Source organism: Podarcis muralis, chromosome W (genome assembly GCF_964188315.1).
Source record: "Podarcis muralis chromosome W, rPodMur119.hap1.1, whole genome shotgun sequence".
Taxonomy (NCBI): Eukaryota; Metazoa; Chordata; class Lepidosauria; order Squamata; family Lacertidae; genus Podarcis; species Podarcis muralis.
Window position 1 is genome coordinate 19082448 of NC_135674.1, and position 17580 is coordinate 19100027.

A 17580-nucleotide genomic window follows, 5' to 3' on the forward strand; every position below is an offset into this window, starting at 1 on the left:
GAGGGAAACCTAATTATTATCTTTAAAGAGATTCCTTCGAGATTTCTTCGAAGGAGAGAGCCTTATAAAAAATTAACAAACCAATTGAAAAAAAACGGGATATTGTACAGATGGGAGTTCCCGGAAGGTATTTCATTTCACTTTAAGGAAAAAAGGTTCAAACTGTCCACTACTCTAGAACTGCAAAAATTTGCAAGGAGATATGAGAAGGATTTGGGAAAGATGATGGGGGGGGGAAGAGGTAGAGGAGCAGCAAGGAGAGGAGGGGGAGGGTGAAAGGAGCGAAGAAGAAGAAAGAAGGGAGAGCTCAGTAGAGGAAAAGGAAGAAGTAGAAGAAAGAGAACAGTAGACTCTATCGAGATTTGAGAAGCTAAAACTAGTTAACAGATGACCTTAAAAATACTAAACTGGAATGTGAATGGGTTGAACAATAAAAATAAAAGGAACCAGATTGTACATATACTATTAAAAAAGAACTGTGACCTAATTTGCCTACAAGAGACTCATGTAGCGAACAAACATAAGAGGGTATTGAAGAACAAGAAACTAGGAATGGATTTTGTAGCTTCGGATAAGGTTAAAAAAAGAGGGGTGGTTATATATATAAAGGAAAAATTCAATCCACAGTTATTGTACAAAGATGAAGAAGGAAGATTGATAGTAGTTCAGATGGTGTTTCATGGAGAAAAAATAATAGTAGTTGGAATATACGCACCAAATGACAAAAAGTCAGCCTTCTATTTAGAGTTAGACAATAAGTTGATGGAGTGGATGGATCAAAAAATAATATTGATGGGAGACTTTAATGGGGTGGTTTCCCCAAATTTAGATAGATTAACAAAATCCCAGGAGAAGAACCAAGGCAAGCTACCTCGATCTTTTTTTGATATGGTAAATAACCTAGGACTAAACGATGCATGGAGATATAAAAACCCCACAACAAAACAATATACTTTTTTCTCAAACCCAAATCAGAGTTGGGGGAGAATAGATAATATTTGGATATCGAAGGAATTGATACAGAACCTAGTTAAGTCTGAGATTCTCCCACGAACTATCTCTGACCATAATGCGGTCTTCATGGAATTAAGGGGTAAAGACCTCAAAACAGGAAGATGGAGAATGAATGAATTTTTATTTAATGACCAGAAGATTGTAAATAAGGCTATAGAAACTATAAACGATTACTTTAGATGGAACCTAAATGGGGAAACTGAAATAGGGACGGTATGGGACTCAGGAAAGGCTGTGATGAGGGGGTTCTTGATTCAGAAAAATAGCCAATTAAGGAAAGAAAAGGAGTCAAAGAAAGAACAGGTCCTAACACAAATTATGGAAAATGAAAGAAAATTAATTGACAACCCTAGTGATGAGACCGCAAAACAGAATTTAAAGATATTACAAGCCAAATTTTCCATGATAATTAATCAAGAAATAGAATGGAAAATTAAAATGATGAACCAGAAAAACTTTGAGTCAGCAAATAAGATAGGCAAGTATTTGGCGTGGCAAATAAGAGAAAGGAGGAAACAAAATACTATTAATAAGATAAGAGAGGGAGAAAGAATTGTGGAAGAACCAAAAGAAATAAAAAGGATATTTCAAAAATTTTACAAGGATCTATATAAAAAAGGAAAAGAAACAGAACAAGAAATAGACAGCTTCTTGCAAAAATACCACTTAAAACCAATTTTAAATGAAGAAAAAGAGACACTGGATCAGGCAATTACACAAGAGGAGATAGAGAAAGTTATTAGAAAGATGAAAAGTGGGAAAGCGCCGGGGCCGGATGGCCTTCCGGCAAAATACTATAAAACACTAAGCAACCAACTATCCCCAGTGTTAGGTGAGGTGATGAATAATATACTAAAAGAAGGAAGGATCCCCAATACCTGGAAGGAAGCATATATCACGTTAATCCCAAAAAAAGATGTTGATACTTTGGACGTCAAGAACTACAGGCCAATTTCATTATTAAATAACGATTATAAAATATTCGCAGCTGTAATGGCAGAAAGATTGAAAAAGGTATTAAATAAGAGAATACATAAAGACCAAACAGGCTTCCTTCCAGGGAGGCAATTAAGGGAAAATGTGAGGAATTTGATAAATATTATCGAATACTTGGACATGAAAATAGATAGACAGGCGGCATTAATATTTGTAGACGCCGAAAAGGCATTTGATAACATCTCGTGGGACTTCCTAAGCAAAAGCCTGGAAGGAATGGGAATGGGAGAAAAATTTAGGAGAGGTATAGAAGCAATATATAAGGAGCAAAAGGCAAAATTGGTAATAAATAGCACTACAACAGATTACTTCAGTATATATAAAGGAACGAGACAAGGCTGCCCCCTGTCTCCTCTATTATTTATAACAGTATTGGAGATACTTAATGAAAGATTAAGGGAGGCTACAGAAGTTAAAGGGATCAGGGTAGGAAAGAGAGAATTCAAAATAAAAGCTTTTGCAGATGACATTGTACTAACCCTAGAAGACCCACAGAAGAGTACTAAAGAAGCTTTACAAATAATTGAAGAATTCGGAGCGGTTGCAGGGCTCAAGGTAAATAAAGATAAAACCAAAATGTTGGTTAAAAATTTAACAAAGGAGGAAACGATTGATCTAGAACAAAGGGTAGGAATCACGGCAGTTAAGAAAGTGAAATATTTAGGAATTTGGATTACGGCTAAAAACTTAAATCTGTACAAGGACAATTATGAGGTCACCTGGAAGAATATAAAGAAAGATATGGATATCTGGGGAAGACTGAAACTCTCCTTTTTAGGAAGGATAGCAGTAGTAAAAATGAATATTTTACCCAGAATGTTGTTCCTGTTTCAAACTATCCCAATACTTAAAGGTATAAAACAGTGTAAAGAGTGGCAAAGAGCCTTAGCGAAATACATCTGGCAAGGGAAAAGACCACGGATAAAAATGAAAATACTAATAGATAAAAAAGAAAGAGGGGGCTTTTCCCTTCCAGATTTGAGTTTATATTATGAATCAGCGTGCCTACTCTGGATAAAGGAATGGATAAAACTAGAGAATAGAGATATACTGGATCTGGAAGGCTATGATAATAGGTACGGGTGGCACGCGTACCTGTGGTACGGGAAGGTGAAGGTACACAGGAGCTTCTTAAACCATATTTTCAGGGGACCAATCTACCAGGTGTGGGAAAGGAATAAAAACCTCCTTGAAAGGAAAACTCCCTGGTGGATCTCACCAATAGAGGTTCTAACGGTTAAGAAACTAAATATGGAAGGGAACAATGCGACATATGAAGATCTTCTAAGAAAAACAGATCAAGGGCCCAAACTTAGACCCTACGAAGAGATACAAAGCCTACTCACGGGTTGGTTGCAATATCATCAAGTGCATGACTTGTTAAAAGAAGACAAAAAGAGTTTAGGCTTTGATGATAAAAAATCAAAATTTAATGTAGAGGTTATAGATAGCAAGAACAAAACATTGTCTAAAATATATGAGATCTTATTGGAGTGGCAGACAAAAGATGAGGAGGTCAAGGAGGCAATGATTAAATGGGCCATTGACTTTGGGTATAATATTGATTTTGTAAGGTGGTCGGAACTGTGGAATAGTACCATAAAATTTACGGCCTGTACGGCATTGAGAGAGAATATTTGGAAGATGTTATACAGATGGTACCATACACCGGTGAAGCTGGCCAAAATGTATAGGTTACAGAACAACAAATGCTGGAAATGTGGCGAGGTGGAGGGTAATCTTTATCACATGTGGTGGCGTTGTAACAAGGTGAAAGGCTTTTGGGAAATTATTTATAATGAGCTTAAAAAAATATTTAAATACACCTTTCCCAAAAGACCTGAAGCCTTTTTGTTGGGACTGATGGGCAAAGAAATTAAAAAAGAAGATAAGACCATATTTCTTTACGCCACCACCGCAGCAAGAATTATATTGGCGCAAAATTGGAAAGTGGAAAATATACCCAGTTTAAGTGATTGGCAGGCCAAAATGATAAATTATGCCGAGTTGGATAGGTTAACAGTTAAAATTCGAGATCAAGACGAACAGAAATTTCAGAAAAATTGGAGTAAATATTGGAATTATATAGGAACAAATCTATAAAGCACTGGTGGGGATAGGAAAAATTTACTAGCGACTAAATTTGATTTGTGAAAAATAAGTACGGGAGTATGGAACATGTTTGATACTTACCAAAAGGGTGGAGGGGAGTCCCAGGTCTGAAAGAGTGTAGTATATTATGGTTTGTTAGAAATATGTGGTAAACCAGTTTCTTTTTTTGTATAGTCGAGGGAAGGGAAATAATAATTTAAGTAAACAAAGTATACTCTATATGTTAATGTATTATAAGATACACTTAGGTTGGACTTTGAGTATTTATATGTATTCTTATTGTTACCTTCTCTCCTTTTTCTTTGTCCGTGTTTTTTCTTTTTGTATAATCTCAATAAAAAAGTATGATGCAAAAAAAAAAAAAAAAAAAAAAGATAAATAAGGATCAGGCAGACTCAGCAACGGAGAATAAGAAGGTAAGGTTTATTGCCAGGCAATAAGGACCCAGTTTGGAATCTCTTCCACAAAACAATAATCCTTTCTATATAAATTTTCCAATACATTCTGAAAACATAATAAATCCTTAATTGTTGTCCACCTCCTTTTAGTTCCTTTATCACTCGAATGCTAGCACGGAGTCAAAACTATTATTGTATTTTTGAACATATCTTGTATAACCATCCCATTTTTCTGCAAATTTTTGCTTTGAGATTCCTCTGAGTTTGCTAGTCAATTGAGCCGTCTCCACCAATTCCTTTAATTTGCTTTGCCAATCTGTTATTTTTGGAGCCTCGTGATCTTTCCATCCCTTGGCCACAAGTATACGAGCTGCTGCGGTTGCATACAAGAATACCACTCTTAGATTTTTTGGGATCTCTTTATCTAAAATACTTCATAGAAATGCCTCCGTTTTTTTCGTAAAAGTTATCCCCATCATCTTTTTTAATTCATCGTATCTTCCCCCCCCCCAAAAAAAATCTTAATCTTTTCACACGTCCACCACATGTGGCTCATGTCACCGTTATTTCCTCCACATCTCCAACAAGCATTCGCCAAATTTTTACACATTCTTGATCATCTGGAAGGAGTGAGGTACCACCTATGAGCCATTTTCATCATGTTCTCTCTTATATTATAGCTGGCTGTAAATTTCAAATTTACATTCCATCAGTTTCCCCCATCTTTTAGCATAATTGGACGGCCCACATCTTGGGCCCACTTTATCATTGAAGCCTTAACCTCCTCATCCATTACTTTGTAGTCTAAAAGAAGTCTATACATTTTTGCGATTATTTTGGTTTTACTATTCAGCAGTTCTCTTTCAAATCTTGAAGGCTCCTTTTCAAAACCTATCTGCTTATCCTGTCTGAGCACTTCATTCACCTGGAAGTAATCTAGCCAACTAGAAAAGTGATCTTTTATTTTCTCATAACTTATCAATATTTGTTGACCCTCCTCCTCCCCCCTTAATATTGTATTATACGTTATCCAGTTCTCTTTGATGTTGCTGCTTTTTTTAACAGCGATTGCTTCTAGTGGAGAGTTCCATCTTGGGGTTTTCTGTTCCAAATATCTTTTGTATTTTCCCCATACCTTATATATAGCATTTCTTATTATATGATTTGAAAAACTCCTATGCGTCTTTATTTTCCCATAATTAAGATAGCCATGCCACCCAAAACGGGTGTCATGACCTTCTAGATCTAAAATATCCCAATTTTTTTAAATAAATACCAATCTTTCAACCAGAGAAGACATGAGGCTTCGTAATATAGCTTCAAATCCGGTAACCCGTAGCCACCTCTTTCTACAGTATCTATTAATATCTTATGCTTTACTCTTGGTCTTTTACCCTTCCACAAAAATTTAGAAATTTCTTTTTGCCACTTGTTGATACTGCTGGTCTTTCCTGTAATTGGAATCGTTTGGAATAGAAAGAGTAGCTTCGGTAAAACTATCATTTTAATTACCGAAATACGGCCCAGGAATGATAAATTTAACCTTGTCCATGTCTCCAACTGTCTTTGGATATCTTTCCAACAATTGGTATAATTATCTTCATAGAAGTTAATATTCTTTGGTGTTATCCATAATCCTAAATACTTGATTTTGGGGTAGATTTTAATGTGCATGATTTGTTCTAATTCTGCTTTTTCATCTGGCGACATATTTTTAAATATTAGTTTTGTCTTGTTTAAATTCATTTTGAACCCCGCAACTTTACCGTAGCCATATATTATTTCCAACGCCTTTCTTAAACTCTGTTTTGGTTGCTCCGTAGTTATAATTAAATTGTCAGCAAATGCCCTCGTTTTGTAACTTCTATTTCCCAGCATAATCCCTTTTATTTCTTTTTCTTCCCTAATTTGTTTACATAAAACTTCCAATGTTAATATGAAAATTAAGGGGGGTAGTGGGCAACCTTGTCTGACCCCTTTACTGATTTCACACTCCTGTGATAAATTTCCATTGATTATTAAGCCCCAGGGCCCGATCTGATCCCGGCGGAAGCTATTAAACAGCACCCAGCATGGTGGGCCAAAATTCTTGCAAAAATCTTTGATGCAATTAATGCCACGGGCCAGATACCTAGATCATGGAAGGAGTCCATCATAATTCCTATATATAAAAAAGGACCACCAGAGGACCCAGGAAACTATCGTAATATCAGTTTATTATCAATCATCGGAAAAATCTATACTCGCTTCCTGGTAACCAGACTAACCCAATGGGCCGAAGATTCCAATCTGATAGGCCATGAACAGGCCGGGTTTAGACCAAATCGTGCTTCTATTGACCATGCAATAATTCTATATCATTTGGTGCGGAAGTATTCTTCCCCCACTCACGGTCTCCTATGTGCCGCTTTTATAGACCTGAAGGCGGCTTTTGACAGTATCTCTAGAGAGCTGCTATGGGAAAAATTGGCAAAGTGGGGCATAGATAAAAGGCTGTTGTGGCTTATGATCAAATTACATGAAGGGACGGCCGCTAGGGTGAGGTTAACACCTGAGGGCGATCTCACAAACTCTGTACCAATAAATAAGGGGGTACGACAAGGGTGCATCCTTGCCCCCTATCTCTTTAACCTCTATATTAGTGACATGAGAACTTCCCTAGTTGAGGCACAAACCACCATTCATGCACCCAGGCTTGCAGACTATCGCTGCCCCTTACTATTGTACGCTGACGATGCGGTGATCCTCTAATATTCAAGAATCGGTTTGAGGAGGGCCTTTTAGATCTTCGCGTTATATTGCCAAAGAAATTTACTTACTATTAACCATTCCAAATCTAAAGTCCTAATTTTTTCCAGGAGTCGTAAATTGTATAGGTGGGAACTCGAGGGGAAGCCAATTGAACAAGTCTACAAATTTCAATATCTAGGAATTTACTTCCAGCATAATATGGGATGGAAAGCGCATATCACATACTTACAAAATAAGGGCAAAGCCCTTATCTACGCTCTATTACGCTTTTTCTTTACAGAGGGGGCTATGCATGTTCCATCTGCCTTAAAAGTTTATAGTGCGAAAGTGGTTGCAACTATGGCCTATGCGGTCCCTTTATGGGGCGCTTTTGTAAACCTCATGCCTCTGGTGACATTGCAAAATCTTTTTCTTAGACGCCTTTTGAAACTACCCTCCTGTGTAAGCAACTCGGCTATTCGCTTAGAACTTAAGACCCCCTCCTTAGAGATCCTGATGTGGAGACATGCCTTTAATTACTGGCTGTCCCTTTGGCATAAATTGCCCAATTACCATCTTATTCAGTGCCTTTGGAGAGATGAATTTACCAGCCCATGGGCAACAAAAATCCATTCCAAACTGTTGTCTTATGGAATCTCTCCTTCCGATATACTAAATTTAGATCTAATTACAGCAAAAAAGGTCATCAAACAAAGATTGGAGGAGGTTGATTTGCAACAAAATCTTACTACAGGTGGAGGTACATGTTCCCCGATAAATCAGGGCATTACATTTATGTCCCAGATACCTCGATATCTGTCTACCTTATAGGTTGCGTCGCATAGATTCGCTTTTGTTAGAGCCAGATTTAATGTGTTCCCCTCAAATGTGCTGAGCAATAGATTTTCTAACGGTAAAACCTCTGTTTTATGTGCATGTGACAACAAATCAATAGAATCCCTTTATCATATCTTGTTTAATTGTCCTTTATATATTGTTCCCCGATCAAGGATTCTGAGTTCAATCATTTTGGAAACTGTTGCTAAACCACCTGAATTACATCTAGCCTATTTACTCCAGGACATTGACTCTTATAGATCATTACAGGTTGCCAGATTCCTGAATTCAGTTCTTTCACATAAAAGGCACTGTATCAAGTACTGTTGCAGACTCAGGCTGTGGCTCTAGGCTGTGGCTGTGGCTGTTGCTCTGTCTCAGCCTTTGTCTCTCTTTCACGCTGTTTCTCTGTTTCAGGCTCCGACGCAGTTTCAAGCCCTGTATCTGCCTCTGCCTCTGTTTCAGGCTCTGGCACTCTATCAAGCACTGTTTCTGGCTCTGGCTCTCTTTTAGGCTCTGGTTCTGAATTAGGGTTTTGTTCTGCCTCTGGCTGTGTCTCTGGATCTGGCTGTGTCTCTGCTTCAGGCTCCTACGCTGTATCAAGCACTGTATCAGGCTCTGCCTCTCCCTCTGCCCCTGGCTACGTTTAAGCGTCAGGCTCAGTTTCAGACAGTGTCTCTGTTTCAGGAGCCAGCACTCTATCAAGCACTATTTCAGACTCAGGCTGTGGATCTCGGCTGTGGCTGTGGATCTCGGCTGTGGCTCTAGGCTCCGTCTGTGGCTCTGTCTGTGGCTCTGGCTCTCTTTCAGGGTCTGGTTCTGAATGAAGATCTGGTTCTGACTCTGATTCAGGGTCTCATGATGGCTCTTCCTCTGCCTCCGACCCAGCTATGTTTGAGGGTCTGGCTCTCTTTCAGGCTCTGGTTCTGAATTAGGGTTTTGTTCTGGCTCTGGCTGTGTCTCTGGCTCTGGCTCCAGCTCCAGCTCCGGCACTGTATCAAGTACTGCTGCAGAATCAGGCTGTGGCTCTAGGCTGCGGCTGCAGCTATGTTTTGCGCTCCGGCCCTGTATCAAGCCTTGGCTCTGGCTCTGGCTCTGGCTCTGGCTCTGGCTCTGGCTCTCTTTCAGGGTCTGGTTCTGAATGAAGATCTGGTTCTGACTCTGATTCAGGGTCTCATGATGGCTCTTCCTCTGCCTCCGACCCAGCTATGGTTCTGGGTCTGGCTCTCTTTCAGGCTCTGGTTCTGAATTAGGGTTTTGTTCTGGCTCTGGCTGTGTCTCTGGCTCTGGCTCCAGCTCCAGTTCCGGCACTGTATCAAGTACTGTTGCAGACTCAGGCTGTGGCTCTAGGCTGTGGCGGCAGCTATACTTTGCGCTCCGGCCCTGTATCAAGCCCTATTTCTGGCTCTGGCTCTGGCTCTGGCTCTATTTCAGCTCTGCTTCAGGCTCCTACGTTGTATGAAGCACTGTATCAGGCTCTGCCTCTCCCTCTGCCCCTGGCTACGTTTAGGCGTCAGGCTCAGTTTCAGACAGTGTCTCTGTTTCAGGAGCCAGCACTCTATCAAGCACTATTTCAGACTCAGGCTGTGGCTCTCGGCTGTGGCTGTGGATCTCGGCTGTGGCTCTAGGCTCCGTCTGTAGCTCTGTCTGTGGCTCTGGCTCTCTTTCAGGGTCTGGTTCTGAATGAAGATCTGGTTCTGACTCTGATTCAGGGTCTCATGATGGCTCTTCCTCTGCCTCCGCCCCAGCTATGTTTCTGGGTCTGGCTCTCTTTCAGGGTCTGGTTCTGAATTAGGGTTTTGTTCTGGCTCTGGCTGTGTCTCTGGCTATGGCTCCAGCTCCAGCTCCGGCACTGTATCAAGTACTGCTGCAGACTCAGGCTGTGGCTCTAGGCTGTGGCTGCAGCTATGTTTTGCGCTCCGGCCCTGTATCAAGCCCTATTTCTGGCTCTGGCTGTGTCTCTGGCTCTGGCTGTGTCTCTGGCTCTGGCTCTGGCTCTCTTTCAGCTCTGGCTCTGAATGAGTCTCTGGCTCTGGCTCTGATTCATGGTCTCACTCTGACTCTGATTCAGGGTCTCGCTCTGGCTCTGGCTCTGGCACTCTATCAAGGACTGTTTCAGACTCAGGTTGTGGCTGTGGCTCTGCCTCTGTTTCAGGCTCAGGCTCTGTTTGAGGCTATGTCTCTGTTTCAGGCTCCTGCACTGTACCAAGTACTGTTGCAGACTCAGGCTGTGGCTCTAGGCTGTGGCTGTGGCTGTTGCTCTGGTTCTGGCTGTGGCTCTTTTTCAGGCTCTGGTTCTGAATGAGGGCTTGGTTATGGCACTGATTCAGGGTCTCGCTCTGTCTCTGGCTGTGTCTCTGTTGCACCTCAAATGGTGGTTTGTTGTTGTCGTTGTTGTTATTTTCTTTCTGGGGTGGGACAAATGTTTAGTTGGGGCGGGGATTATTTTCAGTTTAGCATAATTGTTTCTTGCTTTGTTTTTCTTTTACTATTTTTTTTGGTTATTGTATAGTTTGTATTTTGCTTTTTAAGGGGAAAGGGTCAGGGCTGCCTGGGAGGGGGCCTCAGGCAACAGAATGGCTGGGGCAGGTTCCCTACGGGGGGATGTATTGGAACACCCAATCTCTGTTATCGCGGGTGGGAGGAGCAGTTGCGCTAAGACCAGACCACGTCTTTACCGAAGATCTGGTTCTGACTCTGATTCTGATTCTCTGATTCTGGCTCTCTATCAAGGGCTGTTTCAGACTCAGGCTGTGGCTGTGGCTCTGGTTCTGGCTCTGGCTCTTTCTCAGGCTCTGGTTCTGAATGAGGGCTTGGTTCTGGCACTGATTCAGGGTCTCGCTCTGGCTCTGGCTCTGGCACTCTATCAAGGACTGTTTCAGACTTAGGCTGTGGCTGTGGCTCTGTTTCCATTCTTACAATGGAATTGAAGCACGTGAACGTAAGCGGGTACTCGCTTGGTGATAAATAAGGATCAGGCAGACTCAGCAACGGAGAATAAGAAGGTAAGGTTTATTGCCAGGCAATAAGGACCCAGTTTGGAATCTCTTCCAAAAGGAACTTGGACCCCGATTGACAGAAATCCAGAGGTCTTTATACCTGAGCAGATCACAGCAAATCATAGATCATGAGACAACCATGAGACAGTCACGATATTGTCAGCAAAAATTAGCCAATTAGCAAGCTTCTTGCCACGCTACCAGCTCCTGGTCAAGCACTGGTCAAGCATGGAGTTCCAGTTCTGCTTTCCGATGCTTGCAGTGACGCTCTGTCTAACCTCTCCCCTGGTTATGACAGGACAGGGAGTTTGGAGATTTTGTGGTTTTGCTCTTCCTGTTCTGTGGATTAATTTAGCCTGTATCTGAGGGGATTTTGTACCAGTATCTCTGATTCACGTCTTTCCCTTGTCCAGGGTACACGGATGTTTGTAGGGGAAAGGTCGACTCCTAACTTTGCTGTTTCAAGCAGTTTGCAGTTAGCTAAGGCACAGCTTCCCTTTGATTCAAAATGGATTATAAAATACTGTAAGCCTTGATTATGTGTGAGCATATATGAATATATCGATTACTGATAACTGATTATATGGATAGCATAGGGGTAGCCCTTCTTCCTTGCCTCAGAATGTACACAATGTCTCTGTTTCAGGCTCCTGCACTGTATCAAGTACTGTTGCAGACTCAGGCTGTGGCTCTAGGCTGTGGCTGCAGCTATGTTTTGCGCTCCGGCCCTGTATCAAGCCCTATTTCTGGCTCTGGCTCTGGCTCTGGCTCTGGCTCTGGCTCTGGCTCTGGCTCTGGCTCTGGCTCTGGCTCTGGCTCTGAATGAGGCTCTGGCTCTGGCACTCTATCAAGGACTGTTTCAGACTCAGGCTGTGGATCTCGGCTGTGGCTGTCGATCTTGGCTGTGGTTCTAGGCTCCGTCTGTGGCTCTGTCTGTGGCTGTGGCTCTCTTTCAGGGTCTGGTTCTGAATGAAGATCTGGTTCTGACTCTGATTCAGAGTCTCATGATGGCTCTTCCTCTGCCTCCGACCCAGCTATGTTTGAGGGTCTGGCTCTCTTTCAGGCTCTGGTTCTGAATTAGGGTTTTGTTCTGGCTCTGGCTGTGTCTCTGGCTCTGGCTCCAGCTCCAGCTCCGGCACTGTATCAAGTACTGCTGCAGACTCAGGCTGTGGCTCTAGGCTGTGGCTGCAGCTATGTTTTGCGCTCCGGCCCTGTATCAAGCCCTATTTCTGGCTCTGGCTCTGGCTCTGGCTCTGGCTCTCTTTCAGCTCTGGCTCTGAATGAGGCTCTGGCTCTGGCTCTGATTCATGGTCTCACTCTGACTCTGATTCAGGGTCTCGTTCTGGCTCTGGCTCTGGCACTCTATCAAGGACTGTTTCAGACTCAGGTTGTGGCTGTGGCTCTGCCTCTGTTTCAGGCTCAGGCTCTGTTTGAGGCTATGTCTCTGTTTCAGGCTCCTGCACTGTATCAAGTACTGTTGCAGACTCAGGCTGTGGCTCTAGGCTGTGGCTGCAGCTATGTTTTGCGCTCCGGCCCTGTATCAAGCCCTATTTCTGGCTCTGGCTCTGGCTCTGGCTCTGGCTCTGGCTCTGGCTCTGGCTCTGGCTCTGGCTCTGGCTCTGAATGAGGCTCTGGCTCTGGCACTCTATCAAGGACTGTTTCAGACTCAGGCTGTGGCTGTGGCTCTTCCTCTGTTTCAGGCTCAGGCTCTGTTTGAGGCTATGTCTCTGTTTCAGGCTCCGGCACTGTATCAAGTACTGTTGCAGACAAAGGGTGTGGCTCTAGGCTGTGGCTGTGGCTGTTGCTCTGGTTCTGGCTGTGGCTCTTTTTCAGGCTCTGGTTCTGAATGAGGGCTTGGTTATGGCACTGATTCAGGGTCTCGCTCTGTCTCTGGCTGTGTCTCTGTTGCACCTCAAACGGTGGTTTGTTGTTGTCGTTGTTGTTGTTATTTTCTTTCTGGGGTGGGACAAATGTTTAGTTGGGGCGGGGATTATTTTCAGTTTAGCATAATTGTTTCTTGCTTTGTTTTTCTTTTACTATTTTTTTAGGTTATTGTATAGTTTGTATTTTGCTTTTTAAGGGGAAAGGGTCAGGGCTGCCTGGGAGGGGGCCTCAGCCAACAGAATGGCTGGGGCAGGTTCCCTACGGGGGGATGTATTGGAACACCCAATCTCTGTTATCGCGGGTGGGAGGAGCAGTTGCGCTAAGACCAGACCACGTCTTTATCGAAGATCTGGTTCTGACTCTGATTCTGATTCTCTGATTCTGGCTCTCTATCAAGGGCTGTTTCAGACTCAGGCTGTGGCTCTGGTTCTGGCTCTGGCTCTTTCTCAGGCTCTGGTTCTGAATGAGGGCTTGGTTCTGGCACTGATTCAGGGTCTCGCTCTGGCTCTGGCTCTGGCACTCTATCAAGGACTGTTTCAGACTTAGGCTGTGGCTGTGGCTCTGTTTCCATTCTTACAATGGAATTGAAGCACGTGAACGTAAGCGGGTACTCGCTTGGTGATAAATAAGGATCAGGCAGACTCAGCAACGGAGAATAAGAAGGTAAGGTTTATTGCCAGGCAATAAGGACCCAGTTTGGAATCTCTTCCAAAAGGAACTTGGACCCCGATTGACAGAAATCCAGAGGTCTTTATACCTGAGCAGATCACAGCAAATCATAGATCATGAGACAACCATGAGACAGTCACGATATTGTCAGCAAAAATTAGCCAATTAGCAAGCTTCTTGCCACGCTACCAGCTCCTGGTCAAGCACTGGTCAAGCATGGAGTTCCAGTTCTGCTTTCCGATGCTTGCAGTGACGCTCTGTCTAACCTCTCCCCTAGTTATGACAGGACAGGGAGTTTGGAGATTTTGTGGTTTTGCTCTTCCTGTTCTGTGGATTAATTTAGCCTGTATCTGAGGGGATTTTGTACCAGTATCTCTGATTCACGTCTTTCCCTTGTCCAGGGTACACGGATGTTTGTAGGGGAAAGGTCGGCTCCTAACTTTGCTGTTTCAAGCAGTTTGCAGTTAGCTAAGGCACAGCTTCCCTTTGATTCAAAATGGATTATAAAATACTGTAAGCCTTGATTATGTGTGAGCATATATGAATATATCATTACTGATAACTGATTATATGGATAGCATAGGGGTAGCCCTTCTTCCTTGCCTCAGAATGTACACAAAACAATAATCCTTTCTATATAAATTTTCCAATACATTCTGAAAACATAATAAATCCTTAATTGTTGTCCACCTCCTTTTAGTTCCTTTATCACTCGAATGCTAGCACGGAGTCAAAACTATTATTGTATTTTTGAACATATCTTGTATAACCATCCCATTTTTCTGCAAATTTTTGCTTTGAGATTCCTCTGAGTTTGCTAGTCAATTGAGCCGTCTCCACCAATTCCTTTAATTTGCTTTGCCAATCTGTTATTTTTGGAGCCTCGTGATCTTTCCATCCCTTGGCCACAAGTATACGAGCTGCTGCGGTTGCATACAAGAATACCACTCTTAGATTTTTTGGGATCTCTTTATCTAAAATACTTCATAGAAATGCCTCCGTTTTTTTCGTAAAAGTTATCCCCATCATCTTTTTTAATTCATCGTATCTCCCCCCCCCCCCAAAAAAAATCTTAATCTTTTCACACGTCCACCACATGTGGCTCATGTCACCGTTATTTCCTCCACATCTCCAACAAGCATTCGCCAAATTTTTACACATTCTTGATCATCTGGAAGGAGTGAGGTACCACCTATGAGCCATTTTCATCATGTTCTCTCTTATATTATAGCTGGCTGTAAATTTCAAATTTACATTCCATCAGTTTCCCCCATCTTTTAGCATAATTGGACGGCCCACATCTTGGGCCCACTTTATCATTGAAGCCTTAACCTCCTCATCCATTACTTTGTAGTCTAAAAGAAGTCTATACATTTTTGCGATTATTTTGGTTTTACTATTCAGCAGTTCTCTTTCAAATCTTGAAGGCTCCTTTTCAAAACCTATCTGCTTATCCTGTCTGAGCACTTCATTCACCTGGAAGTAATCTAGCCAGGCTAGACTTTGTAGTCTAAAAGAAGTCTATACATTTTTGCGATTATTTTGGTTTTACTATTCAGCAGTTCTCTTTCAAATCTTGAAGGCTCCTTTTCAAAACCTATCTGCTTATCCTGTCTGAGCACTTCATTCACCTGGAAGTAATCTAGCCAGGCTAGAGTCTGCAACAGTACTTGGTACAGTGCAGGAGCCTGAAACAGAGACATAGCCTCAAACAGAGCCTGAGCCTGAAACAGAGGCAGAGCCACAGCCACAACCTGAGTCTGAAACAGTCCTTGATAGAGTGCCAGAGCCAGAGCCAGAGCGAGACCCTGAATCAGAGTCAGAGTGAGACCATGAATCAGAGCCAGAGCCTCATTCAGAGCCAGAGCTGAAAGAGAGCCAGAGCTGTGGGCTGTGGCTGTGGCTCTGGTTCTGGCTCTGGCTCTTTCTCAGGCTCTGGTTCTGAATGAGGGCTTGGTTCTGGCACTGATTCAGGGTCTCGCTCTGGCTCTGGCTCTGGCACTCTATCAAGGACTGTTTCAGACTTAGGCTGTGGCTGTGGCTGTGGCTCTGTTTCCATTCTTACAATGGAATTGAAGCACGTGAACGTAAGCGGGTACTCGCTTGGTGATAAATAAGGATCAGGCAGACTCAGCAATGGAGAATAAGAAGGTAAGGTTTATTGCCAGGCAATAAGGACCCAGTTTGGAATCTCTTCCAAAAGGAACTTGGACCCCGATTGACAGAAATCCAGAGGTCTTTATACCTGAGCAGATCACAGCAAATCATAGATCATGAGACAACCATGAGACAGTCACGATATTGTCAGCAAAAATTAGCCAATTAGCAAGCTTCTTGCCACGCTACCAGCTCCTGGTCAAGCACTGGTCAAGCATGGAGTTCCAGTTCTGCTTTCCGATGCTTGCAGTGACGCTCTGTCTAACCTCTCCCCTAGTTATGACAGGACAGGGAGTTTGGAGATTTTGTGGTTTTGCTCTTCCTGTTCTGTGGATTAATTTAGCCTGTATCTGAGGGGATTTTGTACCAGTATCTCTGATTCACGTCTTTCCCTTGTCCAGGGTACACGGATGTTTGTAGGGGAAAGGTCGGCTCCTAACTTTGCTGTTTCAAGCAGTTTGCAGTTAGCTAAGGCACAGCTTCCCTTTGATTCAAAATGGATTATAAAATACTGTAAGCCTTGATTATGTGTGAGCATATATGAATATATCGATTACTGATAACTGATTATATGGATAGCATAGGGGTAGCCCTTCTTCCTTGCCTCAGAATGTACACAATGTCTCTGTTTCAGGCTCCTGCACTGTATCAAGTACTGTTGCAGACTCAGGCTGTGGCTCTAGGCTGTGGCTGCAGCTATGTTTTGCGCTCCGGCCCTGTATCAAGCCCTATTTCTGGCTCTGGCTCTGGCTCTGGCTCTGGCTCTGGCTCTGGCTCTGGCTCTGGCTCTGGCTCTGGCTCTGGCTCTGGCTCTGGCTCTGGCTCTGGCTCTGGCTCTGGCTCTGAATGAGGCTCTGGCTCTGGCACTCTATCACGGACTGTTTCAGACTCACGCTGTGGCTGTGGCTCTTCCTCTGTTTCAGGCTCAGGCTCTGTTTGAGGCTATGTCTCTGTTTCAGGCTCCGGCACTGTATCAAGTACTGTTGCAGACTCAGGCTGTGGCTCTAGGCTGTGGCTGTGGCTGTTGCTCTGGTTCTGGCTGTGGCTCTCTTTCAGGGTCTGGTTCTGAATGAAGATCTGGTTCTGACTCTGATTCAGAGTCTTATGATGGCTCTTCCTCTGCCTCCGACCCAGCTATGTTTGAGGGTCTGGCTCTCTTTCAGGCTCTGGTTCTGAATTAGGGTTTTGTTCTGGCTCTGGCTGTGTCTCTGGCTCTGGCTCCAGCTCCAGCTCCGGCACTGTATCAAGTACTGCTGCAGACTCAGGCTGTGGCTCTAGGCTGTGGCTGCAGCTATGTTTTGCGCTCCGGCCCTGTATCAAGCCTTGGCTCTGGCTCTGGCTCTGGCTCTGGCTCTGGCTCTCTTTCAGCTCTGGCTCTGAATGAGGCTCTGGCTCTGGCTCCAGCTCCAGCTCCGGCACTGTATCAAGTACTGCTGCAGACTCAGGCTGTGGCTCTAGGCTGTGGCTGCAGCTATGCTTTGCGATCCGGCCCTGTATCAAGCCCTATTTATGGCTCTGGCTCTGGCTCTGGCTCTGGCTCTGGCTCTGGCTCTGGCTCTGGCTCTGGCTCTATTTCAGCTCTGCTTCAGGCTCCTACGCTGTATGAAGCACTGTATCAGGCTCTGCCTCTCCCTCTGCCCCTGGCTACGTTTAAGCGTCAGGCTCAGTTTCAGACAGTGTCTCTGTTTCAGGATCCAGCACTCTATCAAGCACTATTTCAGACTCAGGCTGTGGATCTCGGCTGTGGCTGTCGATCTTGGCTGTGGTTCTAGGCTCCGTCTGTG